The following is an 8,561-nucleotide window of genomic DNA, read 5'->3' as shown; positions in this document are numbered from 1 at the left end:
CCTTTCATGTCTGTCCACTCGTATAATTACAGTCTGATTGCTGCACAAATTGTACATAACCTTCCGCTCGCTGTATTTCATCCCTGCTACCTTCAACATTTAAAAAATTGTGGTTCATTCGACATTGCCAGAATCTTCCTCTAAAATTATAAATGCTATAAATGTGAGAATAAGTCGAAGGATCAGTACAGCCTCCCAGATTACTACACTTCCTGGAACACAGACCCTCCCCAAGAGCGGACTCTATTAGCTTTCCAGTCTCATGTAAATAATTCATTTAAGTATTTTCACTTCATTGCTTATTGGTACAGCAGCCAGTATGCAGAATGTGGTGGAAACAACATTCTTGGCTGCAGAACTGATTTTATTGATTTGTTTATTCATTACTCGCATTGACTTGTGGCACCAAAACCCACTTACCCAATTACCAATACAATGGTCAATCTGAAGATGCCTTCTATTGGGCGAAACGTCATGAATAAATAAAGCAATAAAACCAATTCTGCAACACCTTTGTTTTCACCACACGTAAACAGTTCATTGGAGAAAATTTAATAGCTATGATCGCATTCAGTACAATTTATTCCCGATTACCGGTTTCAACAGTTAAGACTATAATCTTCTGATGTGTAAAGGGATGCATTTGCATGGAGTACATGTAAAATCATTATTCATGTTTGCCATTGAATATTTTACATTTTCATAAATTTGTTGTTATACGTCCTGTATCACGCATACCATTTTGACACTCTAGTGGATATTATGTAGCACATTCCACGCAAGTTTGTTAAAAATAAAAAAAAGATTAGTCACAAAAATACAATACATTAAAAGAGCCTTATGTAATTAGGGGTGTCCAAACGCATATCATTCCAGGGACGCTTGCTGGACGCTGAATTGCGTAACAGTGTACAGCTGAACAGTGTACCTCAAGGAATGCGGATCCATGATGTATTTAGCCTGTGTGGAATGTGCTACATAATATCCACTAGAATGTCAACATGGTATGTGTGATACAGCTATAATGTAAGAGGATGTATAACAACGAGTTTTCTAAAGATACGAAAACGTAGAATTTCCGTTTCCTCATTTGTAAGGACAAATATAAATAATGATTTTACTCAATGTAAATGCATCACATTACAGATCAGAAGATGCCCACCTTAACTGTTGATACCGGTAATCGGGAATAAGTATACTAAATGCGATCTTGGGTATAAAATGTTTTCCAAAGCAATTGCGGATAGCTGTCTGGCTCTGAGCTCTATGGGACTCAACTTCTGAGGTCATCAGTCCCCTAGGACTTAGAACTACTTAAACCGAACTAACCTACGGACATCACACACATCCATGCCAGAGGCAGGATTCAAACCTGCGACGTGGCGGTCGCACGGTTCCAGACTGTAGCGCCTAGAACCGCTCGATCACCCCGGCCGGCTGCGGATAGCTCCTTATCTCTAGTTATGAGAAATTTCATTTAAATAATTCATTCAGAACTTGGCAACACTGAGTTTTTACACCGATAATTCGATAATATTTTGAGCATAATTCCCCTGTCTCATACATCTTGCTCACCAGGTGGAACAACTTTGTCACGGCTGGCTCTCTTAGAGTTCTCAACAACACTGCGAGAATGTCGCCTATCCCAGAACACTTGTTTCCACTTAGATCTGCCACTGCTCCGTAAAAATTTTCTCGCTGTATCGTATCTCCAATCTCATGCTCACCTGCTTCTTCCTCTCCTATAATATTGTCCTTAAGTTTGTTCCCCTTATATAGATCCTCCATAGATTCCTTCGGTTCAAAATTTACTTCTTAACTTGGCACCAGTTTGCCTTCTGAGTTCTTGGTATTCACACATCTGCTTCTCTTTTCTCCAAAGGTCTCTTTAATTTTCCTATAGACATCTACCTTAATTAAGCATGATTTTACAGCCTTGCGTTTTCCTCTAGCCATTCCTGCTCAGATATTTTGTACTGTTTGTCAATTTCGTTTTTTGACGTCTGTACTTCGTTTCACTGGACTCATTTGCCGCATTTTTATATTTTCTCTTTGCATCAGTTAAATTCGGTATCTGACAGGGGGACTGGATTTACGCGTCATCAGCGATTTGGTTCAAATTTATGGTACACCCAGTGCTTGGTGAGAAATGGAAATGGAAGTGTCCCAAGCGGTTGATCCATTTTACCAAGAGCTGCATAAAAATCATTTTTGGCACGAATCGGCCAAGGTATGGGTCTTCAATGTTGGCATAGTTCCCAGGCAGCGTCTGGTGCATCGGAAATAATTCAGAACGGTAATCCGGCGGTCATAGCGTCGAGTCCCTAAACGAAACATCTTTCTTTTTTTCAATTTTTACATGATTTATACTACAAACAAACAGAAATAATTCTCAATATATTGTACTTAATAATATTTTCATTCAAGGTATGAAAAGCAAAGGCAAAGGAAAATTTAGGATTGAAAATAAAGTTCCAGGAAGGGATTGTAAGAAGTACATGAGAACTTCGTGTATAAAATTGGATACCTTTATTATTTTACAGCAGACGATTTACACATGCTGGGGCAATATTCATCGTAAAATCAGGGGAAACTATTATTCATAAGCAGATGCTGAGGGCTTTTCGAAGGTCAAAGTGAAACTAACGAAATGCAAAGTTCTGTACGCTTTAATTCCTATTTCTTCTTTGGAAATTATTTGCGCAGTCCTTATGGATATTGCATGTAAAATGCATTCAAGAAAATCATTTGCATTCCTAGTTTTCTTTTGACTTTTTGTCGTGCCTGTTACGATGATATCAGTAAATGCAATATATTGAGCGTTATTTCCGTTTCTTTGCAGCGTAAGTAACGTAAAAATTGAAAATAAGTTTTCATACATGGACCCGACCTGATGCTCGTAGGATTACTGTTCTATACCTTTCCTGCTATCTGTAAAGTACGCTAACATAACTGACTATTGCCATGACCGAGCCACGGCCAAATGCTATTTTGCCAAACGGTTGTCGATCTCGAACTCCCACATCTACCACTTTCATTTTTGACTATCTCCTACATACACCACAAATATGGACGAAATAGGGCGATGCAGATTTCCACTACCCCTGACTTTTTACCTATGTGATCCCTTGCTGCCTTCCCTATTTCGTCTCTCAAAGCTACCCATTCGTTTCTTGTTGAATTCCTTTCCTCTGATTCAGTCCAGCCTTGCTTAATACTGCTTCAGAATTCCCCAATAACTCTGGCTCCTTCATTTTATACATGTTTCCATATCCTATCCCACCTTTCTGTAATTGCTTCAATTTCCTTGTGCAGTTCATAACTGTAAATTATAGTAGAGGCCACGTCTGGAAACGTCTTGAAGTTTAAAATCTGGTTGGCAAATCTCTGCCTTAACGTTACACAGCGCGTAATGGGTATCAGTACAGATATTTTAATATGCGGTATCTTCATGTGTACACAAATCAGAGTGTTGACTGTTTTTTTTTCCCTGTGTCGAACAGTCTTCCCACAAACATGCCAGAAGCTTTATGACCTGATGTTTTTTGCATGGTTATAATGCACAACTACACTATGCCTGTCAGTATGGACTAACGGTTTTGCACCCATGCACCTATGTGTCCTGACCTGCTGCCCAGAGGAAAATAAACATTAATGGCTTGTTATTGCCGCATGTACTTGGATATACTACCCAACCTAAAAACATATACCTCGTAATAGCTGTAATTATTATTCTGCAAATAACGTAAATACCTGTACTTATACCGTTACACCCTGTATAATTAGTCCGAAATCTTCCTAGGTTCCAGGTTTCTTCCACGCATACAGCCCTTATTTCTGATCCTTAAAAAATTTTTTAGGGGCGATCAAATTATGGTCTGTGCTAAACACTTTTGGGTGGATTCCTCTTTCAGTCCTTGCCTGCAGACCACTTTGTATAACTATTTCTCTTCTTTCTTTTCCTGCTACCGAATTCAAGTAACCCACCACAATTAAATTTTCGTTTCCTTTAACTACATGAATAATTTCCTTTATTTCATTATCTGCGGAGCTCGGTGACGTATAAAGTTGTACCACTGCCGTGGACGATGGCTTAATGTCTGTCTTGGCTGTGTCAATCGTTCAGTATGCTGCTCCTAGTAGCTTACCCACATTCCTTTTTTATTGTACGTTATTAGGCCTAATCCTCCATTGTTCCTATCTGATTTAGTGTTGCTAACCCTATTTTTGCATTCCCAGGTGTCATGTTCATCCTGTCACTGCAGTTCAGGAATTCCCATTATATCTAATTTCAACCAGTCCATTTCCCTTTTTAGATTCTCTAACCTATGTACCGGCTCAGGAGAGCCAACCTTTCACTCTCCAATCTATAGAATGTCAGCAATATTTCTCCTCGAGAGTATTTCCTGCCCAGACATCCGACTATTTTACATAAGGAATAATTTATTATCATTAAGCCATGAAGTGGAGCCACATGCCTTCAAGAAGAAAAAAAAAAAAGGAACGTTGCTGTAGTCATTACTAGTATGGCTAAGCCGCCACTACCCCACATTGCATTGTTGCCAAATTTATTCCAGATGGCGGATCCAAAATGGCGGCGATAGATATGGCAATGTTGCAATGACATCGTGCCAGGAAGTTCAAATTTTGGAGGGAAAATAGGTCAGTTGGGCTACCTCCAATACCCTAACCCCCTCCCCTCCCCAGTCCACCAGAAAACGGCGGCAATTTCAATTTCCCGCAGGACAATGCAACACACCACAGCTACCTCGACTAACCTAAGCAAATGGCGGGAAAAATATCACTTGCGCCCCCTCCACTAACCTAAGTCGTCCGACCGCCACCTCCTCCTAGGAACTGGCTGGGAAAGGACTCAGCCTGTCCTGGGCTGCTGGATAGGATCGATATAAGTCTTTAGTTTGAATGCAGTGTTCATTTAAACCATTTGAGGCAGTAGCTCCATCCAATGTGTTCACCATGAGGTCTACAGTCCGACTAACGTCGTACACAGTACTACACCAGAGAGCACTTTCATCCCATGGTGGCCTTGGGGAAAATGACCCACCCTGAGCTGGACTGCTGGAGAGAGGAAGGAGTGAACTTTATTTATTTTGGAACAATTTGTTTAGGGACGGATTTCAAGTAGTTCATTTATTACACTGATACAAAACACACGCTCTGACGTGCTTGGGGTCGCAATACACAAACTACAGACCTGCAAACTACTTGTAAATCACCGGAATAATGCAGTTCAGTGATGTGCAGAGACGCAAAAAACTCGTAAATTGGCCGGCCGCTGTGGCCGAACAGTTCTAGGTGTGTCAGTCTGAAACCGCGCTGCCGCTATGGTCGCAGGTTAGAATTCTGCCTCAGGCATGGATGTGTGATGTCCTTAGGTTAGTTAGGTTTAAGTAGTTCTAAGTCTAGGGGACTGATGACCTCGGATGTTAATCCCATAGTGCTTGGAGCCATTTGAATTTGAACTCGTAAGTTGTCAAAACAATGCATGTAAAAGGCTCTGCAAACATTCTTGCTAATCCTCAAGTGTCGGAATCAGGCACCGTTCAGCCTGTGCACCTGTTCACAAAATAATGCAACAGATATGAAAACAACTTGTAAATTGTCAAAAGATAATGCATGTGTAATGCTATGCAAACACGCTCACAGCACTTAAACAGCCAAAAATAATGCAGTGCTAAAACACTCATTGCACATAGAAAACGCTTTCGAACTATCGTCAACCGCGACGGAGCAATGTACTGGCCCCCTACAGAACTCCAAGGCGCACACCCCAGATGGCGCGCTCACGCCTGTTCCATACACAAGTCTTCTCTAGGCTGCATGTGCATGTTTACTGTTGCTGGCGCGGTAGCTCTCTGCCTGTGGACACTGTCACAGGTTGCGCTATAGAAATCTGATCCAATGCAGCCCGGAATAGCACAGGATGCATTGTTCCTAGCGATCCTAATGGGACATGCGAGCTGTGTCTAGCCGTGCACGCATTTACCTGCATGAATTCTTTACTGGATGAAGTTAGCGAAGCTTTTATAGTTCGTAATTTTTCTCTTTTGGATGACACATAGTAATGGAGATAGCATGTTGGGGTGATAACGTGAATGGGCCCTGAGAGGATCGGCTTCAGACAGCAGTACTTGTATGTACTTTGGGGACGCACCACAATGCAGTAGCAAAATCCTCGTTCTTACCCCAGTTCATGAACTATCTTTTGTATTACCTTGTGTGACAGGAGCAGGCTTCATTTGATGCTGACCTTTCGCATTGTACATAGTTGGTAGAGCTATGAAAACATGTTCCCATTTCCACCGAATGTTCAAAGCTTGGTTCTGTCACACTAACTCAGGTCGCTTTGTTTCTACATGGGTTGCAGAAGGTGCTAGATACATCTCCTTCCGACTTCTGCTCATTTCCTACTCAAATTAGAACGATCACTTGCCCAACTGCATAAATGGCAGGAGTTGCAAGAGGTATAGGGACTATCTGAATTTTACTGTAACAGATAGATTCGAGAAAGGTGGCTCGTTTCGACATATGAGAGTGCCAGAAATATGATTCACTGGTGGCTGTAATCATTAAAGGACTTCTCCACAGGATCCAACGCAGGTATGTGGTTGAATGGAAAGACTTGATTCCAAATCCTAGACAGCATTTCTAGCAGATAGCGTAGCACTAAAGATCTAAAAAGCAAATGTACATTTCTTACGACCTCAATCAGCACACCATCTACCGTTTGTGATCCTTCTCAATCAACCTTCGCCTATGAACCAGTGGATCTATCGCAGAACCTCTGGAATGGCATCGGGAAATAATGCATTACAAATACTGGAGTACAGCCTAGTGGTGGTATGAGAGAGTTGCAAATACCAGTTTCATATCACATTCCTTAGCCGAATCACTTTCTAATTTTGGTAATTTTATTACGAGATTGCATCATCAGCAACGTGTAACATCACTGTTGGTCTGATAATTTATATACACTTTGGCGATCGCCGTCTATATTCAGTGTCGCGTTATTTGCCTGAAAAAGGAAAACCACTTCATTCAGAGGTAATGCCATACCTCCATTTATAAAGTCGCTACAGCTTTGAACATGGATACTTGGCTCCACATGGAGAACCAAGACTGTTTGTGATAGTAATATGGTCGTTGCAATCGTGGTTTTTGAACATATAGCAGTTTGTAAGACGATTACACCTCTCTTTCTAAGACACAGTAGTAGCACTCGCAGGAAAAAACTTATGGCATGTCCACCCATCGCTGATTTTCGGTCAGTATTATTTCGTATCGCCAGCAATCGGTTATTGGCGGATTATTATACTCAGTAGTAGGGGATGCGTGATAGGTCTGCCTTGAGGATCATACTTATAAAGTGTGACATGTGCAAAAGGTTGTGGCTATGTCCAGTCGTAAGAAAGGTATGGATTTGATGCGGAATACTGTGATAGCAAAGGGGAAAGTATATCAAATGGTTAAAATGGTTCTAAGCACATTGGGACTTAACATCTGAAGTCATCAGTCCCCTAGAGTCAGAACTACTTAAACCTAAGGACATCACACACATCCATGACCGAGGCAGGATTCGAACCTGCGACTGCAGGTGCAGTTTGGTTCCGGACTGAAGCACCTAGAACCGCTCAGCCACAGTGGCTGGTGGGAAAGTATATCAAATCATACGAAGGTTACAGATATTTCTATTTCCAGAGCCATAGCTGTCAGCAGGGTATATTTATGATACCTTGTTGTATGTCATCCAATTGAGACCGCAATTGTAATATTTAATTGATAGTTGTTGTTGTTGTTGTTGTTTTCGTGGTCTTCAGTCCTGAGACTGCTACTCTATCCTGTGCAAGCTTCTTCATCTCCCAGTAGTTACTGCAACACAGTGATAAAATATATATGTGGCCGGTTTCTGAGGAAGATTCTGTCTCCACCAGTGACTTCTGACAGGAGAGGCCTGTTGGGATGCATGAATGTAGCTGACTTAACAATGGCGTCCTCTAGATGGCCGAATAGCGGACTAATACTCGTACTTAGTATGTACTGGACAGCTTTTGTGATCACAGGGAAATTTGACATGTGTGTGCGCTGGAACATTATTGTCTCCTATGTAAATTGTCTGGTTGACAGCTTCTACACAATATGAAACTTCCTGGCAGATTAAAACTGTATGCCGGACCGAGACTCGAACTCGGGACCTTTGCCTTTCCCAGGCAAGTGCTCTACCAACTGAGCTACCCAAGCACCACTCACGTCCCGTCCTCACAGCTTCACAGGAGAGCTTCTGTAAAGTTTGGAAGGTAGGAGACGAGGTACTGGCAGAAGTAAAGCTGTGAGGACGGGACGTGAGTCGTGCTTGGGTAGCTCAGTTGGTAGAGCACTTGCCCGCAAGAGGCAAAGGTCCCGAGTTCGAGTCTCGGTCCGGCACACAGTTTCCATCTGCCAGGAAGTTTCATATCAGCGCACACTCCGCTGCAGAGTGAAAATCTCATTATGCTTCTACACATTTTGCACCCTTATTTAGTTGAGAGAACATCGATTGTTGT

The 8,561-nt window shown here is 41.8% G+C and overlaps 1 non-coding gene across 1 annotated transcript; it reads right to left on the bottom strand.

The window, feature by feature from the left end:
- Nucleotides 1-8,185: 8,185 nt before the first annotated feature.
- Nucleotides 8,186-8,260, bottom strand: Trnas-gga. The gene has a single exon. It is a non-coding gene; the product is annotated as a tRNA-Ser (tRNA).
- Nucleotides 8,261-8,561: the final 301 nt, after the last annotated feature.

Source organism: Schistocerca piceifrons, chromosome 3 (genome assembly GCF_021461385.2).
Source record: "Schistocerca piceifrons isolate TAMUIC-IGC-003096 chromosome 3, iqSchPice1.1, whole genome shotgun sequence".
Taxonomy (NCBI): Eukaryota; Metazoa; Arthropoda; class Insecta; order Orthoptera; family Acrididae; genus Schistocerca; species Schistocerca piceifrons.
Note: the sequence above shows the minus strand (reverse complement) of the source record. Positions and strands in the feature narration are given on the sequence as shown.